We start from the raw sequence: 21,032 nt of genomic DNA, 5'->3' as shown, positions 1-21,032 counted from the left end.
AGAGTCATTGTATTGCATGCATGAAGCCTTAGGTTCAATTCTTCAGCACCATATAAGCAGAAAAAACTAGAAGTGGCACTGTGGCTAAAGTGGTTGTGCACTAGCCTTTAGCTGAACAGCTCAGAGACAGCACCCAGACCCAGAGTTCAGGCACCCCTACCAACAACATCAACAACAACAACAACAAATTAAGGCATCAAACAACCTGAAGATGTTGTCCAGAATAATGAATGCAGCATTATCCGTTTACATGACTCAGTGACTTGAAACCAAGTTTACCAGGGGATATGGTGGGTATTTTGTGTGTGTGTCAAAACATGCAAAATTATTTTCTACTTTCCCAGGGAAGGAGAAAGGAGGAAATGGGGGGGGAAGAGTGAGGTGTTTGGTGGACTTGTCTTTTGGTTCACTGATAGATTGCTGGAGTCAAATTCAGAGAAATTCTGCTTGCAATCCTAGTTGCCTGCGTAATGACGAAGGCATGTCCTGGAAGTGATTTTGTCCTGTCCTTGGCCTGGTTCCAACCACCACTGGATAATCCAAGTCCCACTGGAAGACCAAGATGCCTTGAAGACTACTGATCCATTGTGCAGGTGGACCTAACCACAGCCAGAATAGGCAGAAAATGCAATTCCGAGGGAAGCACTGGAAATCTACAGCAGGCAGAGATTTTTTTAATATATTTTTATTGTAAAAATACTGTACAGAGGGCTCAGAGTTACAGGACTAGGTAATGAGTACATTTCGTATACAGCATTGTTACCTCCTCCTTTGTTTTTCTCCTACCATCCTTTCCTTCCCCACATCTCCAACTCCTCCCTCCTCGACCCCTGCCTGAGATTGTAAATTCATTTTCTGCACAGTGTCCTGTACATCTCATTGTCACAATGGTCAACCTGAATCCCCATTTAAGCATTCTGCTATATCCCTTCCTATCTCCAAATTACAGATATATATATATATATATATGTATATATGTATATATATACATATATATATATACTTCTTCAGGTGTCTAATGGACATTTTTTATTTCATCTTCAAAGAAGTCTCTCTTTAAGTCTTCAGCCAATTTAGATATTGGACAGTTGTTCCTTTGAGGATGTGTTGTTGGGGTATTTATGATTTTGAGTCCTAAGTATATTTTCTATATAAGACTTTGTCTGCTTTATGACTCATGAAGAACTTCTCCCACTAAGTGGGCTTTTTATTGATCTTGCTGTCTATGAACTTTACCTTGCAGAAGCTCTGCTGTTTCATGCAATCCCATTTGTCCAACCTCTCTTTGATTTGTTTTGTTTGTGGTTCTCTATTAATATATATATATATATATATATATATCACCCTGCATGATATATATGATACATAAATATGTATATGGATCTAGCTTTCGTTTTCTACAGGTGTATAACCAATTTTACCAGCACCATTTACTGAAAAGGCTGTTTTTCTTCCGTTCTATTTTTTTAGCTCCCTTGTCAAAGATTAGGTTGCAATATGTCAGTGTGTTTATTTTTGAGTCTTCAGTCCTATTCATTGGTCCTCAGAACTGTTCTTGTGCCAGTACCAAGCTCTTCTTATTATTGTGGCTTTTTAGTATAGTTTGAAATTTGGAACTGATATTGCTCCAGTGCTCTTCGTTCTTCTAAGAATTGATGAAACTACAGCCAGCATTATACTTAAAGGTGAAAAGTTAAAGGCATTTCTTATTAATTCAGGAAAGAGATAAGGATGTCTGCTCTCTCCACTCCTCTTCAACTACTTAGTATTAGAATGCTAGCTGGGACATTAAGACAAGATGCAAATTTAAAGGGAATCCAAATAGTGAAAGATGAAGTAAAACGTAAAAGATGACCAACGGAATAGAACTGAAAACACAGGAACGAACCTACAGTCCCATAGCCATCTAATTTTCGATAAGGGAGCTGAAAAATAGAATGGAAGAAAGAAAGCCTCTTCAGTAAATGGTGCTGGCAAAATTCATCCACTACTTGTAGAAAACTAAAGCTAGATCCTTATTTATCACCCTGCAACAGAATCAACTCCAAATGGATTAAAGACCTCAGAGTCAAAGTAGACACTCTGAAAATATTACAGGATGGAATAGGAGAAACCCTAGGTGTCCTTGGCACAGGCCGAAATTATCTTAATAGAGACCCAGAAACACAAAAAAAATCAAAAAAAGGTTGGACAAATGGGATTGCATGCAATTGCAGAGCTTCTGCCTGGCCAAGGACATAGCTAGCCAGATCACTAGAAAGCCCACGGATTGGGAGTAGATATTCACTAGCCATACAATTTACAAGGGTCTCATATCTAAAATATACTTGGAACTCAAAATATTAAATCCCCCAACAACAAATCCTCAAAGAAACAACTGCCCAATAAATAAGTGGGCTAAAGACTTAAAGAGAAACTTCTCTGAAGAAGAAAGAAGGATGGCCAATAGACACATTTAGAAATGCTCAACATCCTTAGCCATAAAAGAAATGCAAATCAAAGCAACATTGAGATACCACCTCACTCCAGTTAGAATGGCAAAAATCAAGAACTCTAACAACAGCAGATGCTGGAGGGGATATGAACAGAAGGGAACCTTACTTCACTGTTGGTGGGAATGTAAACTTGCTCAACCACTTTGGAAAGAAGTATGGAGGTTCCTCAAAAGACTTCACATAGAGCTCCCCTATGACCCAGCAATCCCACTTTTGGGCATTTACCCAAATGTTGACAAACAAGACCACACTAAAGCTACCAGCACAACTATGTATATTGCAGCATTTTTTACCATAGCTAAGATATGGAACCAACCCAGATGCCCTTCAGTAGATGAATGGATCAAGAAAATGTGGTATATATACACAATGGAATTCTATGCCTCCATCAGAAAGAATGACATTGCCCCATTTGTTAGGAAATGGAAAAACTTGGAAAAAATTATAGTAAGTGAAGTAAGCCAGGAACAAAGTAACACAGGTCCCATGGTTTCCCTTATTTGCAATATCTAGTATATGTATGAGTCAAGAGGAAAAATTCAGATAATGTGATGTTAGGAAAATGAATCCTTAGATAGGTATTTTAATGTTTTTTTTTTGTTTCATGCATGTGTTTCTAATGCATTTATAAGATTATTTCTTTGTTGCTTTGTATGTCCCTCCCCCACAGTATAACCCCCACTTTCAATATATTTGATGTCAGTGTAACTTGTGGAGGAGATGGGGAAAAACAAGTCGTTTAAGGATTCAGGTGGACCTGTTGCAACAATGAGAAGTACAAATTGTCATGTCAAAAATGAGCTTTACAATGTCGGTGGGGGTGGAGGGATGGGAGGAAGGATTGGGTGGGGGGTGAGTGGGAGGCTGGGAAGGGAGGTAAAGGGTAAACAAAGGAGGAGGCTGCAATGCTTGGTAAGAAATGTATGCATTATCTTGCCCATGTAATTGTAACCCCTTTGTACAGTATGTTCACAAATAAAATAAAAATAAAAAAAAAACATGGGTACTCCACCACTTTTTGGTTCAATCACTTCTAACCTCAAAGATATACTTTGCTAACAAAATGCTTAGAAGAAACCGAAGAATACTTCACTTTTATCTTCTCTCTTAAGAATCTCTTTAGATACCATATCAGGACCAGTGAAGTTATTCTTTCAAAAATTATTTCAATAGATTATCTTTCTCTTGGTCTTGCATTTGCTCAGAAGGATGTATGGAAAAGAATAGAGTTAAATCATCCATACCTTTTATGACAGTGTCTGTTACAAAATGACAATGCTCCTATGTCCTATGTCTCTGTCCTTCTCTTAGCTCTTGCGTGATTTCCAACTAATCACAGATTCTTGGCTTCAAGTCTAGTGAAGGTGAAGCACTATAAGTCCTTCCCCACTGCTACCTCTTCATGGTTTCTCTTTTAAAACTCTTTTATTTGGATGTGGAATTTATTTTCATGTCTTCATTCAATCCATTCTAAATTGTAGTGAGCTAAATAGGCTCTGTAAAATCACTTTAGGTAGCAAAAATATTAAGACAATATATCAAAAAGTTTGGCCTCCCTCCACTGCTGAAGCCAATATGCTTAGCTAGGGCTTCTAAGAACACGTTTTCTTGACTTTTCAATTTGCTCAATTCTTTTCTGATCCCAAAACTTTTGGGCTTATGTAATAAGAGAAGTCTTCACTATCTCGTTAATAAGGATATTATATTTTTGAGCTACTAAGAAATGTGAAATCATTGGTTTCAAGTATCCAATCAGGTTTTTTTCTGTAGTTCAGTGCTTCACATGCAAAGACATTGTAGAACGTATTACAAACATTTTTGAGTGCACTTTTTCCCTAAATATTTTGACCCAAATTATCTTTTTCAGAGAATTACTGTTTGGTAATTAAAGTCAATACACAAATTTTGATTTTTTTTTAAGAACGTTGAATTTAAATTCCACTACAACCTTGTTTCACACAGTGAGTAGATTTCCTGGGTAAGGACAATTCTCAAGGGAACCTACAGGACTTATACCAAGGGTTCTGAGGTTTGTTTGTTTAGTATGAACATGAGCCATCTTCACCCACTTTGCTCCCTCTCAGTTAAGTCTCCATTGATTATTTTGCATGAAAGCCTATTTTCCCAAGAAATTTTAAATTTTCCTAATAGGCTAAGTTGTTAAAAAGTTTGAACAAATTAAAATTTACCTGTCAGTTTTGGGGGGTGTGCAGTCGTGGGGCCTGAACTCTGGGCCTGGGCGCTGTAGCTCAGCTCTTCAGCTCAAGGCTAGCGCTCTACCACCTGATCCACAGCACCACTTCCGGCTTTTTTTTTCTTTTTGCTTATGTGGTGCTGAGGAATTGAACCCAGGGCCTCAGGCATGCAAGGCAAGCGCTCTTACCACTGAGCCACCTTCCCAGCCAAACCTGTCATAATTTTAAAACTCTTTTGAAATTCCTTTATTAGAACCACAAGTTCATCAATCCTAACTCCACCTTTAATATCAAAAACAGTTAACATGTTGTTTTCATGATATAGTGTCCATGAAACTACTATTTTCCAGTGGCTTTGTTATGCATATATATAGCCTTATAATCTGATGATAAGCAAAATGAACTCCAAGATATGGAAACAGAGAGTATTATTTGCGATTGTTGTTTTTAATGTACTATGTGATTTCCATTTTCTTTTGGGGTTTTCCCCTATGCTTTTTTCCCTGCTGTATTTGATTTTGGTAGCCTGTGTATTGTGTATATATTTACCTTAATTAAGGAAGGGACGAGGAACAACAAAATGGTGAGACAAAGGACAAAGGCAAACCAATGCAATAGCAATACTCACAAGACAATATGTTGGAAATGTACATTACAACTTGTGAGGGGTACTGGGGTCAAGGAAAACTGTGAAGAAAATGAGGGAAGGGGTAACAAGTTTGAAAAGTTATGTATTCACTACCTTAAAGTTACTGTAACCACACTGTACATCACTTTGACAATAAAATTAAATTTAAAAAATAAGCTGCATGAAATAAAATTTCACTGTATTGGTAAAGTACATAGTACTCTTTATGTAGTAACTTTTTAAAATTCCATACTTTTGGTGTCTAATTTGAATTAATTACCCCTTTTTAATCAGAGGACCATCAACTTGAATGCTATCCAACTAGACAATATTTTCACAATATACTTACCAATATTTTGAAAAAAGAATAAATATAGTACTTTCTCATACTAAAAGTGAAAACAGTTTAATTCTATGGAAACAAATAACTTGTAAAAGTAAATAAGTTGTTAAGAAGACAGAATATATGTGTTCGTCAACATTCCAATGACTAGTAATTACTCATTTTCAAATTCTGAAGATTCCATACCTGAGAGATTCAAAACAATACCGGCTTGCATGTTATGTAATTTTACAATAGATGCATTTTCCAATGGGGTGTTACAGATTGAGAGACAACAGAAAAATAACCATGTTCTGGTAGAGGATAAAACTATGTAGCATCGGTAATAATTAATTCTTCAAGAGTAAGCAATTGTTTATCACAATAAGCTATTATTTTTATGACCACCAATACCAATATTTATGATATAGAGTCATCCTAGCCCAAAATTCTCCAACTTTTAGGGTGCATCTCAAACTTCCCTTAATTCATATGATAAATAGCTTATCTCTATTGTGAAAAAATACAACTCTGCTAATGTGATGCGATTCATGTTCTGGTAAGAACACCACAATGAAGTGGGTTGCATCATTTTCCCCCCACTGGTATTTTTGAGATCAGAACATTTGCAAATATTACTTATATTTATAATTTTTAGCTATCATGTAAATTCTGGATGCTAAGATTGGAAGATTACAGTTGAAAGCCCACCCAGGCAAGAATATTCCCTAGATTCTTATCTCCAATAAACTTCTCAGCAAAAGCCAGATGAAAGTGGCACTGAGGTTGAAGTGGTAGGGCATGAGCCTTGAGCATAAACAGGCTCAGAGACAGTGTCCAGGCCCAGAGTAAAAGCCCTAGGACAAACCAATAAAACAAAAACAAAAATAAAATCAAACCCCAAATGTAACATTTTTCTCACTGTATACAGTAGCAAATAATTAAGGAAATTGCTTCCTGTGTTACATACAGGTAGAAGAAAGAAGATGTCACACGATTATACTCTTCATACCATGTTATACCAAAGACTCCAAAAATTTCTCTTATTCTAAATTCATAAATTAATGTCATCAATTTGTTGGCAACTCTGTCTACAACATTCACATTATCATTTCATACATGAACTGTTGGAATTATCTATTAACTAAGTTTTTGAAAGAATATTCTAGGCACATAGAATGCAAAATCATTTGTGAATGTCAATTAAACCCTCTAATTAAAAACAATTTTGTAGAATCCTATAGAATATAAAATTACAAACAAAACCAAAATATTTTAAATCTAAATTCTAATTTAGCAAGATCTTCAAAATCCTTCATTAGACGAACTTTGCTATTTTTCCAAGCTTAAGCTTGTGTAATTCTTCATCATTTCTTTGGGTTACAACAGAATGATGATAACTTATTTTTTCAAATTTTGGATGGGAATCATGAGTCATTTTGCATCTAGGAGTGTTCTGTAATGAAGAGAGAATTTAAAACACAAGTGAGGATTAAGTATGAGTTGCATTTCAACAGGAAATTTGACTTCTCAAAACATAATGACAAAATTAGCCCAAATGTCCAACTATGTATTCCTTTCTTGTTTATTTTGTTTTATTAAGTTAAAATTATACACTTTGGTCCAGGGAAGGTATCAATATGTAATTCCATTCTCTAATCTCCTGTCTTAATCTCAGTGCTAGAATTCTAAGCTTGTATCACATTGCCCTGCCATAGTTTCTTGGTTTATTTAATCTAGATATAGACTACCAATTCTGAACTTCTCCAGTGATATTATACACCAGAGTGACTGCTTAAACTTTATCTACTATTTTCAAAGATGTTCTAACATTTGATACAGGATATGAACATTTTCAAATGCACCTGCCAGATCTCTGATTCATTCCTCCATGGATCTGATCCCTTTAATAATGATTATTGATTCTTACTATCTCTGATCCCTACCAATGTACTATTCTCAAACTTATTTGAAGGAAGTTCATTTGAGGACTTTCAAATATTAAAAATTATCACTTGATTCTAGTCTTGTTCAGGACATATATTTATTGTTTTGTAACTTTTCTACACATTCTGAGAGTTGTTTCATTTGTGTATTTGTGTGTGCATATATAAGTGCCTCTGGGTGTATGTGTATGTCTGTATGTATATATGCAAAAGCCTCAAGCTTTTATTAAGCAATCTTGCTCATGACTGATATTCCATCAATTGAGCCATTCTTCCAATCCAGATTTTGACTGCTTAATTTTATATACTGTTGCAAAGAGTGTTCTGCCCAGGCTGGATGCCAATAGAACTTCCCAGACTCCTTTACATTCTTAGGTTTTATTTCTCCAGGAGTATCAACTTTTAAACGACAAACATTTTTGTGAGAGTAATGTCTAAGCTGTAGCCCATATTTTTAACTCAAGAATTCTTTTTTTTTGTTTTGGTGGGGTGTCTGGTCATGGTGCCTGAACTCTGGTCCTGGGCTCTGTCCCTCAGCAATTCAGCTCACGGCTAGCCCTCTACCACTTGAGTCACAGCGCCAATTTTGGCTTTTTTCTTTTTTGCTTAAGTGGTACTGAGGAATCGAACCAAGGGCCTCATGCATGCGAGGCAAGCTCTGTACCTCTGAGACACCTTTCAGCCCTAACTAAAGAATTCTTATAAAGATAGATGAACAGACACATTACACATCTTGAGTGTACACTGTTAGGAATGTGATCGTAAGCTGGGTTATGGAGGGATATGAGGATTGAGGTTCAAAACCAGCCCCGGTAGGAAAGTCCCAGAGACTCTTTTCTCAAATTAACTAAAAGAAAACTGGAATTGGCACTGTGGATCAAGTGGTAGAGCATTAGCTTGAGCTGAATAGCAGAGAGACTGCTCGCAGGCCCAGAGTTCAAGTCCCAAGATCACCGCCAACAAATATATATATATATATATATATATATATATATATATATATATATATATATATATATATGTGTGTGTGTGTGTGTGTGTGTGTGTGTGTGTGTGTGTGTGTGTGTTTGTGTCTGTGTGTCTGTGTGTCTGTGTGTGTGTGTAAAGAAAAAAAAAGAAATGAGATCTTAGACACCAGTTTATTGCTAGCATAATCCCTGCTCTCACAAGATGGACATTTTTCCAATTAAATCCATACTTTTATATCTGACTTTCATTGAAAACAGTATTCTTCCATTGTACTTTCTACAAAGTTGCATGATTAGCAAGCATGATTTAGAATGGGAGTGGCCTCATACTTCATGTTCCACATAGGGTTCTTGCTTTCTGTATATCACTCTCATAAATCTACATACTGGACTTGGCTTTATTGTTTCAATGTTGCTTATTTGTAGTCTTCTATACTGTATGTAACCCTTATACTTAAACACAGAACTTCTCTTTCTCCTATTATTGCTATTGTTTCCTTACTGTTAGCTCATGCACACTTGGGAAATAATGAACAGCACGTACAGTCACAAAAAGAATGTTCTGAAAACCTTCTTCCTATTTAAAATTCGCCTTAACTTACAGAGAACTTACAAAGTTTGAACTCAATGTACTCATGTATAATATATTTATAAGCTATATAAATTTCATATTTTCTCTTTACTAAATTTTCTCTGAAATACGTTTTACCTCAGGTCCATAGGTGTTCTAGTCTTCTAGCAGTGAAGCCAGAAAACATTCACTATACCTCAAGCAGCACCATCGATTGTTACTGGAAGTAACTGTTACTGGATGTGGAAACTGACCCCAGGAGAGGAATGGAACATAGAGGAAAAACAAAGTTCAAGTTACCTTGTGCTTTCCTTTTTACTGTACAAGAAAGTTATCCCAAGGCTTGAAGGAAACTCTGTCCCTGGCTTTGAGTGTGTTCTTTACTCATATAATTTTTTTTTGTAAACTTCTAGTTCATAGTGTTACAAAAAGAAATAATGTACCATTTGAAGGCCAGTATAAAACAAAAGGAAATAACATTGTTTTAAAAGTGTTCTCCTGCAAAGTAACAAAGACATAGAGGTTTTAAAGTATCTTATAGATGGCTATTTCAATCCTGAGATGATTCTCTTGATGCAGGAGTCAGTTATCAATTCCTTTGGTCTGGTTCTGAGTTCTGCAGAGCAACAAGGATTCCAAAAAAGCAGGATCCAGTCAATATGATCAGCAAAAGAAGACTCTACTCTGACCAGTTCACCTTTAAGGAGGGCCCCAAAGAAATATCTGGGATTTTTGTTTGCTTGTTTGTTAGTTTGTGGTGGTTCTGGGTCTTGAACCCAGAGGCTGGATCCTGTCCCTGAACAGTTGTCTTTCCTGCCCACCTGCCCCCAAAGCTAGTACACAACTGCTTGAGCCAAAACCCACTTCTGGTTTTTTGGTGTTCAATTTGTGATAAGAGTTTGACAGACTCTCCTGCCTGGTTTGGCTTTGAATTAAGATAGTAAGAAAGCTAATTGACATCAACTGTATAGACTTCTTTTTTGAAACAAAAAATATTAGACGAAGTTTATTGTAAAGCTAGTATTTGACAATTTTTAAAGGAAGACAATATGTCTAGCAAAGAAGCCATAACTTAAATAATTCAGCAAAAGTAGATGCACTGAATCATTTTGAAATTACTTTTTTCTGCTTGAGAAGATTATTGATCTTGTTCTTCCTTTTGGGGAAACTTAAGGTAATATTTGCACTTTTTGTTGGTTGTGGGGCTTGAACTCTGATCCTGGGTGCACTCCCTCACCTCTTCACCTCAAGTTGAGCACTGTACGGCTTAAGCTACAGCACCATTTCCGGGTTTTAGGTGGTTAATTGAAGATAAGTGTCTCATGGACATTCCTGACCAGGCTGGCTTTGAACCACAATTCTCTGGTTTCCTGAATAGCTAGGATTCCAGGCGTGATCCACCAGCACCCAGCTCATATTTGCATTTATGTGCACTGAATGATACTATGTAGACAAATAATGGAAATTTGAATCAAATGATGGCATTGCAGCTTTTCAGAAAATTTGAGGTAACAATAAATATGTCCTCCTTTTCCATGTTGTTTCATTAATGACTCATGAGCTATGGGACCCTTAGTTAGCATTCTCTGCCGTCTGTGTAGGTGTATTTAGTATCAGGAAATGTTCATAGAGAAATATAGAAAGACTGAGATTTTTAGAAAGCAAAGAAGTTAAGGTAAGAAAAAACAGCACAGAAGGAGATACATGTATTACACAGAGATTAAGAAGTAGCCTAAGAGATTTAGAATGCTAAAGGTAATGCGGAATAAGACTAGTTGATAACTATTTGTTCAATAACCAAAAATGGTTCTCTATAAACGTTTCTGGTATACGTTAGTAACTATCATTTATTCATTACCTCTGGAGTTATTCCTTCTCTTCTGTCACAACTCTTAATTTGCCTCTGCCGTTGTGGTGCCATGAATAACCAAAAAGATTTCCAAATCTCACTTAGACTACCCTTCTCATTGTGATTAGCAGAGACCATTCAAAAACCTGGAATCTTTGAATTTCCAGAATTAATCTTCACCTGACATCTAAGCACATTCAAGACATTAATTGCTCTGACCTAATGAACAAAACTTTTTTTCAACACAATATCCTAATATAAGAAAAAGTACATGAATTATGGACTATTGTCAGGTGTCAGTATGGCAGGAGCAATTACATATTCCAAGTAGGGGTTCTTTATTTTGCATTTACTAATTAAATGTTTTTTGCTTTGGGTTTTTTTTTTCCTTTTTTGCTCAAGGCAATCACTGTACCACTTGAGGCACAGCACCATTTCCAATGTTTTTCTGTTTATGTGGTACTGAGGAATTGAATTCAGGGTTTCATGCATGCTAGGCAATCATCATATCATGAAGCCACATTCCCAGATCCCTAAATGACTTTCTTAAGTTAACATTACATTTTCATTCTGTAACTATGTACCATAATATTGGCCAGGTGCTAGAAAATAATGTAGAAAAGAATACAATATAAAAAATCCAGTAAGGCTAGGTGGAAAATGAATAACCCTGACAGTCTTGCAAGGGCTCAGAGGGTTGATCTCATGGAGATGTATCAACATGCTGAACGAGACAGCTCCCTACCCACAGCCCAACTCCAGAATGAGTGGGCCATCTTGGGTTCCAGCTACCTGGGGACATTGGCCCACCTCCTACATCACCCATTCTACCCGTTCCTGAGAGCTACAGTGAGAGAGAGAAGAGAGAGAGAGAAAGAGAGAGAGAGAGAGAGAGAGAGAGAGAGAGAGAGAGAGAGAGAGAGAGAGAGAGAGAGAGAGAGAGAGAGAGAGAGAGGAAGAGAGGGAGGGAGGGAGAGTTGGTGATAGGGAGAGAGGGAGAGAGGGAGAGAGGGAGAGAGGGAGAGAGGGAGAGAGGGAGGGAGAGAGAGAGAAAATCAGAATTACACTTAAATCAGGTGCCAGTGGCATAAAACTCTAATCCTAACTACACTGGAGGCTGAGATATGAGGATCATGGTTCATAGACAGCCCTGGAGGAACGTGTTTGAGAATCTTATCTCCAAAGAACCACCAGAAAACTGGAAGTGACACTGTGGGATCAAGTGATAAAGCGCAAGCCTTGAGCTGAGGAGCTCGGGAACAATGCCCAATCCTAGAGTTCAAGAACCACGATTGAAAGAAGTGGACTTCCCACCACAAGAACTGGACTGAATAGCACCCATTGTCCTAGGGAGCATGGTAGAGAAGTCAGGCCGAGCTTCCTGTGAACTTGAGGTCATAAGTAGGTCATCTGGCTTCTCTTTGCCTCAGATTCCCCAGCTGCAAAACTGAACAAAGTGAAGGATTCCCTTCCTCATTGGGATAAGGTAGTAATGAAAGAGAGCCATGTTTCGGTTCATAATCCCACACCTGTTGCATGATTAATAACAGGCCCCACCTGAGCCCTTTCTGGTATCTTCCTGTCATATGCTCACAGAATTGCTAAAACCTTATCTGAAGGCCATTCCCTCTCTTTTCCAGAGATCGCTCTGTATAAATCCCTTGTTTCCTCACAACTGTCCTGTGAGGAGACTGAGGTCCAATGGTTGAGGCCCTACAAAGAGCTTCACGTGTGGTCAAGAATCCGCTGCTATGGACTGAGTTTAGGATAATCCATGTTAACCGATGACTGAGCATGACACCACATGTCTACCATCCCAATTACAGAGGACCAGGCCTGATGGAACATACCTTTCACAGGAGGACCATGATCCAGCCCAGCCTGAGCATATTTGTAGTTTCTATCTCAGAAATCCTCAAGACAGAAAGGTGGCTCATCAGCGCCATGGAGAGGAAACAAGCAGGGGGGACATGGTGCCCCCAGAGGGGTGTTTGACCCAGGGTATGTTGTTGTTGGGACAGAAACTCACCTGTGCTGCTGGGAGAAGCTGTTGGCAGCTGCTCCAATTGGGGCAGCAGCGATGGCGCCAGCATTGTGGACACATGGGCCCAGAGCAGAAGACTAGGGGCAGGGACCCGGTCTGGGATTTAGGCCGGCTGGCAGCTAGACATTGATTGAGGTTTGAAACCTGGCACTGCGTGAAGGGAGGGGAGGGGCCAGGTGGGGTGCGAGCATCAATTTTCTACTAAACTCCAAAGTCACCTCGAGTCTATTCCTCAGGACTCAGCCCCTTCTACCTTCCTGAACTGCTGGTAGTGGTGTAAACTAACAGAGGGAATCCCAGTGCTACCTGGCAGCATGGAATGTGGGCATGGCCACCATTCTTGTATCCCATTGGTCAGAAAGAAGCATGAAAGAATGGGGGTGTGGCCAGAATCCTGTGAAGCAAGCAGCATGGGCGGAGTCAAGATGACAGTGGTTCTCCCAGCCTTTTTCCCAGGAAATTCTGTCCAATTCAGTTGGAGAGAAGAGGGTGACCTGCTTTAACTGGATGGCTACACAGATTGCTGTATAGTTCTGTTTGTTGCCAGTCCCAGACTTTGAACTTAGGATCTGGGCACAGTTCATGAGCTGCTTTTGCTCAAGGCTGGTCCTCTACACTAGAGCCACAAGATTTCTGGCTTTGTTGGCACTGAAGTTGGACAGGGGTCTCAAGGATTTTCCTGCTTAGGGTGACTTTGACCATGATCCTCTATTCACAGCCTTGTAAGTATCAAGAAGGACTGCTGAGATCCACTGGTGCCTGCCTAATCATTGGCCTTGTTGATGTTCTTGGACAGACTGGTGAGTTCCCGATCCTCGGGTTGAAGTGGTGGGAGCTGGAGCCCACAATTCAAATCCTGGTCGTGCCACCTCCAAATTGTAGGAGATCCTAAGAAACTTGTTCCTATCCATATGATTACCAATGTAATGTGATGTAAGTCATGATTGAATGAACAGTTCTTGAATGATTCTAGGATAAAATTATACACACTTATATTACACGACACTGATTGATTTTAGTTAATATTTTATTAAGCCTTTAAGCAATCACATTCATCAAATGGAGGCATAATGAAATACCTAAGAATTGGGCCTCAAATACTATAAAGGTGAGTTTTTTCTACCAGGACTGGGATTGGAACTCATAGTCTGGGTACCTCTGTTGCACTGTGTGGGAAGGGGAAGCTTGCTTCCTTAAAGTCAAAAAATTCAAGTTTGTTCCTTAGGCTTGAAAACGATCACCAGCACTAGAAAACACCCTATTCATGTACAATTTACATATATGTTTTATATTCTTATACATATGTTGACACCGTATTGCATTCAGAGTAGTTATTTTTTTTTTGTTTTATTCATGTATTGACCATTTATTGTATTGACTATTATAGCACATAAAACATTGACTACATAGGATATAGGTCTACAGATGTATTCCACTTCATACCTGACACACAGAAGATGCACAGTAAAGGAATCCATGTGTCACCATCATCCTCTTACTCCACGATTCATTGTTTGGGAGTACTGACATCTGAACTCATGGCCTACAAGGCCAAATTCATGAATGGGTGAGTGCAAACATGCCATCCTGGGGGAAATTAAGGTGCAGGTTGTTCCCAGGACCTGAGAACCCCTGGGGTTAATCAAAGAAGAACAGATTGACATGTAGATGGCATATGTGTGTGTGTGTGTGTGTGTGTGTGTGTTTATAGAGTGCCAGAGATGTTTATACATTATTCAGTTATATAGACTATATTCCTACCAATTCCTGGGTATTTATTATGCGTCCATGTAATTAATGTTATTGTTTTCATCCTTAAAATATTAATGAAAGCACTCAGTGTCCTGAAATTATTGTGTTCCTGTAAGTAATAATATTCTTTTTAATGCTTCATAAATATTAAATAAAATCAATCAGCCTTCTGAAATGATGCTGTTTAATTTTATAGGATCATCATTCACGATCAACTCATTCAACTGTGACATTGACAAAATTCCAGTGTTATGCCTTTGGATGGGAACCAGTTTCTTAGTACTTCCTGCCATTGGTTGGTGTCAGTATGGGGATTTGAAATGAGGGCCTATGTTGCCACGTGGGCCTATGGCTTTCTTGATTGTCTGCCAGCCTTCAGAAATGCAAGGTGAAGTACCCTTTGCAACAGTGTCATTCAGACCCAGTAGGGTCACTGTGCAAAGGAAGAAAACATAAAAGGCCACATTTTTTCTGTGCATTGTTTTCCTTGCAACACGTGGGGGTGTAGAATCCCAGAAGCACCTGTGTGTCCAGTGGCTGCACCCCATCCTAGTGTGATCAAAGCTGAGGCAGTGTTGCCACGACCTGAGTTCAAGACCCATGCTGAGAAAAAAATTAACTCCCTGGCATGCAATTCACACAGTTTATTCTTACAGGCTTTGGATTGTAACTCAGGCTCTGGGTAAATCTGCAGCAATGTGCATAAAGGGGAAGATCACCTTTCATGAAAATAAAAAAGTCAGGTCTTTTCACTAGTCCTGAATTCAAGACCCAGACCTGGAAATCATACTATTTCTATATATTGTAAAAATAGGATTTATACTTACTTATAGATGTTCAGTCCATACATGTTTGGTGGGGTTGTTCCTTGTATCTTCTGTTTTATTCATTTATGTACTCAATGTGTTTATTACATTGATGACAACCTATCACAGAACATCTAGATTTGTAGAAATGTTCTCTCTCATGCCTTACCCCCAGGATTCTCAGAGAAAAGGAAAAAAAGTTTCACACTCTCCTTCTTACTCCACGATCCACTTTTTGATAATGCTGGTATCTGAACTCAGGGCAGAGCAAAACAAATTGGCCAATCATTCAAGGTGATCATATGAACCTGTGAGCAACTAAGGAGTATGGCCAATCCCAGAATCTGACATTGATCCCCAGGGTGGTCCACTATAGTCAGAAATTCATAATTTAAAAAAAGGATCTATATTGACATATATGTTTGGTTAGCATCTTGGGTTCAGTGCATTTATTCTCCTTATTTTGTCTCTAATTCATGGAGGTATTGTGTATTTTAATAAGTATGGTGACTGCTATGACAGTGCTGACATGGATGAGAACCCGTTACTGTAAGGTCCGCTCCTAGATGGCAAGCAGACTCCACCCTCCTCGCAGCAAAGTCTCCACCCAGTACCTGCGTTACCTAGGCAACTGGTACACTGGGAAGAGGTCACATCTGCATCCGCTGAGGTCACATCTGAATTTGATGTGGCCACACCTTTCCCCACCCATACCTTACATAAGGGCTAGCCCAGGCCCAGACTCTCCCTTTTTTCTCTCTCTGTTCTTTCTAGCTCTTGCTGCTCTTTTCTTGCTCTCTTGCTCTCTTGCTCTCTCTCTTTCCCAGCCACGTGGAGTGCCAACCTTGCCTGGTCCCAGCAGGTCTACCTCTTACCTGAATACCACGTGAGTGCTACTGTTCTTACCCCTCTCTCTACTCTTTTCTCTCTCTTTCCTCTCTTCCTAGCTTTCTCTCATTCCCAGGCCTTTCCCAGCCACGTGGAGTGCCAACCTTGCCTGGTCCCAGCAGGTCTACTGAATAAACCTACCCCTTATCTGAATACCACGTGTGTGCTGGTGCTGTTCTTACTCGGCTACCTCTTTTTAAAAACCTAACAGTTACCAAGGTTACAGTGTTGTCCATGCATTCTCCATCATATTTGTGACCCAGGACTTTCACAGGAGAGGATAAAAGTCACAACGACTGCCTTCTGACATCAGTATGAATCTTTTGTCAGTGCTGGGATTTTTAGTTTCTGACATCAATATGAATCTTTTGTCAGTGCTGGGATTTTTAGCTCAGGTCTGGGTAATTCTGTTGCACTGTGGAAGAAGGGTAAGCTCACCATCTTTGAAGAGTAGAATGTCAGGCCTGTTGCAGGGCCTGATTTGAAGCCCCAGCACTGGACAAAATAACAAGCCCACCTTTTTAAAACATAAGATTTTTCTTTACTTACATGTGTGGTATGCATCTTGCATTCAGTGTAGTTATTCTTTCTATTTTGTGTCTTTTTCATGGATGTATTGTGTATTTTATTGTGTATGGGGTGACAGATATAACTGTGCTGACATGGATGACAACCTATTCCCATGGCTAAGAGTTACCAATATAGCATTCTCCATCCTCAATGAGACCCAGGACATTCACAGGACAGGAAAACCTGTGCCACCTTAGGCTTCTCACATCAAAATAAATCGTTTTGTAGTGCAGGAATTTGAACTCAAACCTAGCATGCCAAATTGGTGAATGGGTCATTGTGAGCACATCAGGCTTTGAGCCACTAAGGAACTAGGCCATTCCTGGGACCTGAGATGGAGCCCTGGTGGGGGCCAATATAGTCATAAATTCATAATTAAATAGAGGATCTGTATTTCCAAACATGGGTGGGCGGCATCTTGCATTTGGTGTAGTCATTCTCTTTGTTTTGTGTCTTATTCATTGATGTATTGTGTATTTCCTTGAGTATAGGATGACAAATATAACTGTGGTGAACTGGATGACAACCTATTCCCATGAGTATAGAGTTGCATATACATTCTCCTTCCTAGCTGAGCCCCAGAACTTGCACAGTACAGGAAAACAAGTGCAACGACTGGCTTCTTACATCAGGGTGAATTTTTGGCAGTGCTGGGACTCAAACTTTGGGCCTGGGAGGCCAAACTGCCCAATGGGTCCACGTGATCACACCAGACTTTGAGCCACTAAGGAGCTGGGCCATTCCCAGGAACTGAGATCGAGCCCCAGGGAGGCCAAAATAGTCCTCAATGATCATTGAAACATGGGATGTATATTCACATCCGTGTGTGGACTGCATCATTCATTGAGTGTAGTTATTCTCTTTATTTTGTATGCTATTCATGGGTGTATTGTGTATTTTCTTGAGTATATGATGACAGGAATAACTGGGCTGACATGGATAACAACTTATTCCCATGGCCACAGGGTGGATCAAGCATTGTCCATCCTAGCTGAGATCCAGGACTTGCACAGAAAGAAAACAGGTGCAATGATTGACTTCTGACATCAAGATAAATATTTTGGCAGGGCAGGGAATCTGAAATCGGTGCCTAGCAGGACCAAGTGGCGAATTTGTCCACATGAGCACACCAGCCTTTGGAACCTGCGATTGAGCCCCCCTCCCAGGGGAGAGCAGTGAGCACAGCAGTCATCCATTCATAAGCTGAAGGTAGTATGCATGTATAGAGTAGGAGAGATGGTAACCTGTGGTGGAATCCAATCTGTGTGAATACAGATTCTTGGATCTTTACTGATGCCTCCATTTCATGACTGTGATGATTATTGTCATGCTTCATCAACTTCTTTACAAATAATCGATACTCCATGAGTCTTGCCTATCATTTCCTACTTGCATCATGCACAAACTACTCATTCAAGGATGAGATCAATCACATTCCATGACTCTTCCCAGGCCAGAAACTAGTACCTCAAGATCTCCCGCCATTCCCTCCTCATAGGGGGACTGAATTCAAGCCTCAGGCATAGAAAAGATTCTCCGTATATAATTTTTTGGGGGGCCACTTGTGGGCCTAAACTCTGGGCCTGGGCGCTGTCCCTCAGTTCATCATCTCAAGGTTAGTGCTCTACCACTTGAGCCACAGCGCCACTGCCGGCTTGTTTTTCTGCTTATGTGGTGCTGAGGAATTGAGCCCAGGGCCTCATGCATGCAAGGCATGCATGCTCTACCACTGAGCCACCTTCCCAGCCCTCCTTATATATATTTTAAAGATAGTATTTTTACTTCCTTACAGATGTTCAGTCCATATTGTGTTTGGTGTGGTTATTTATTTTATTTCTTGTGTCATTCATTTATTTAGAATTTATATTATTGACTCTGATGACACCTATAGCATTTATTACATTGTTTACATCCTGTCACATAAGATCTAGATGTTAGATGTGTTCTCAAGTATGCCTGGCAGTGCCAGGATCTGAACATACTGCCTAGCAGGCCCAATTCATGATTGGGTGAGTTTGAGCATGGCAGCCTCTAGCCAATGAAGATGTCAAGTGGTTCCTAGGATCTGAGATCGACCACCAGGTTTGGCCAAAACAGGGATACATGGATAGGCAGACGGAGGTATACAAATAAATATACATATTTGTAAAGAGTTCCATAGCCATCTATGTATGATAGAATGACACCCACTATGTTCCTACCAACTCTTAGGTATTTATTAAACCGCAATTGAAGGAATATTGCTCTTTTCATGCTTAATAAACTATTAATTAAGCTCAATCAGCATTCTAGGATTACTGCATCCAACTTTAGAGTAGACTGATGAATAAACTACTCTTTCAATCAGTATTCTTATGCATAAGAATGAGTCTTTTGTGATCTCCTGTGATTGATGTCAGAACTACGATTTCACCCAGGGACTATGTTGACAGGTGGCCTATGGCTTCATTGATAGCCTGCCAGCCACCAGCAATGGCAGGTCAGGTCCCTTTTGCAGCTTTGTCATTCAGACCCAGGATGGTCACTGTTCAAAGAAAAAAAAATCATAAAACCCCAGCTCTCTGCAGCTCACCACTTTTTGTGCTTTCCAACGATTTTTTCTTCCTGAAAGCCCTCTTGGCCCAGGATCGGCTATGGGTCCAGAGACTGTACCCCAGCTGAGGCATATCCAAGCTGAAGTAGAATTTCCATGACCTGTGTTCAAGCCCCATGCTTGGCCAAAATCAATATATATATATACACACACATATGTGTATATATATATATATATATATATATATATATATATATATATATATATATGTATGTATAATTATTTAACTAAATTAAAAAAATAAAGCTCCCTAGTTTGGAATTTCTGCAAGTTTTAATTTAAAGCCTGGGATTTGAACTCAGGGTCTTGGTAAATCTGTAGCAATGTGAGCGAAGAGTTGCCATTACTTGAGTTCAAGCCTTGTGCCAACCAAAAATGAAAAACTAAGTCACTGACCTCAGCAGGGGGATGTAGTTGTGGAGATGGGAGGGAAGGGATGATAGGGGAAAAACACAGGAGGAGTAAACAATGCTCAATAGGAAATGTACTCATTACCTTGCTCCTGGAACTGTAACCCCTCTGTAGAACATTTTTACAATAAAAAACATACAAAAAAGGAGAAACAATGTAGTTCTTAGAGAAGCACTTTGGAAGTAAGGGCAGGATGTTTGAATAGCTGTACAAAACTCTACACTATTTTTTTAATGCTCAGTATGGAACTGAATAATCATAACTGCTTCCATTAAAAAAATTAAGTCACTGTCTTGGAACTGGGGCCAGTATTTCTGTCATTGCTAGTTTTTGAGCTCACCATCCAGGTAACTCTTTTGTACCATGGGTGAATGTGAAGCTCATTGTCCTTGAGGAAAACAAATTCAGGATAGAGTTCCCAGGGCCTGAATGATGGCCCTGCAATGGAAGAAATATTTCTATACATGTGTAATACATGATATATACTTATATATGTATGTTAATTTCAGATTATAATTTTATTATTGATTTTGTATTGTATTTTTCTTTGATTCATTTATTGATTGTTGTATTTAGTATTATTATACACATTATATTTTGCACATCTATTATAAAATTATACACAAAAATTTAAGACATTGACTCATTTTTCATTAACATTATATTAAGTGTTGAAACATGATACATAATTAAATGGAAACATTTGTCACAGTCTTCACATGTTTAGAGTCTCTCCCAAGTATGAGCTTTGAGTTCACGCACCAAGACTGGGCAAAAAAAATTGAGCCTGGTGAGACATATTCTTCTCGGACTCAAAGGAGGGCCGAGGTTATAGGTAAGAGGTAGGGTAGAGGGCAGTGCTGGTGGCTCACCCCTGTAAGCTACTCAGGAGGAAGGATCCTAATTGCAAGTGGAAAAGTCAATTTAAGAAACTTTTCTCCAATTAAACACCCAAAAAGCCAGAAGAAGAGCTGTTGTTCAAGTAGTACAGTGC

General features: G+C 39.1%; 1 long non-coding RNA gene and 1 pseudogene across 1 annotated transcript; both read right to left on the bottom strand.

Moving 5' to 3' along the window:
- The window catches only part of LOC138818438 (MTRF1L release factor glutamine methyltransferase-like), a 411,837-nt pseudogene that overhangs the window by 165,347 nt on the left and 225,458 nt on the right, over positions 1 to 21,032 (bottom strand).
- On the bottom strand, positions 6,963 to 13,275 carry LOC138818437 (uncharacterized). Its single transcript, XR_011369131.1, has 3 exons — positions 13,004 to 13,275; positions 9,264 to 9,374; positions 6,963 to 7,096 (listed from the first exon to the last, which is right to left on the bottom strand). It is a non-coding gene; the product is annotated as an uncharacterized lncRNA (long non-coding RNA).

This window comes from Dipodomys merriami, unplaced genomic scaffold, assembly GCF_024711535.1.
Source record: "Dipodomys merriami isolate MVZ:Mamm:240054 unplaced genomic scaffold, mDipMer1.0.p SCAF_76, whole genome shotgun sequence".
In the NCBI taxonomy this organism is placed as follows: Eukaryota; Metazoa; Chordata; class Mammalia; order Rodentia; family Heteromyidae; genus Dipodomys; species Dipodomys merriami.
The sequence above is the reverse complement of the archived record's forward strand: the minus strand, read 5'-3'. Positions and strand labels throughout refer to the sequence as shown.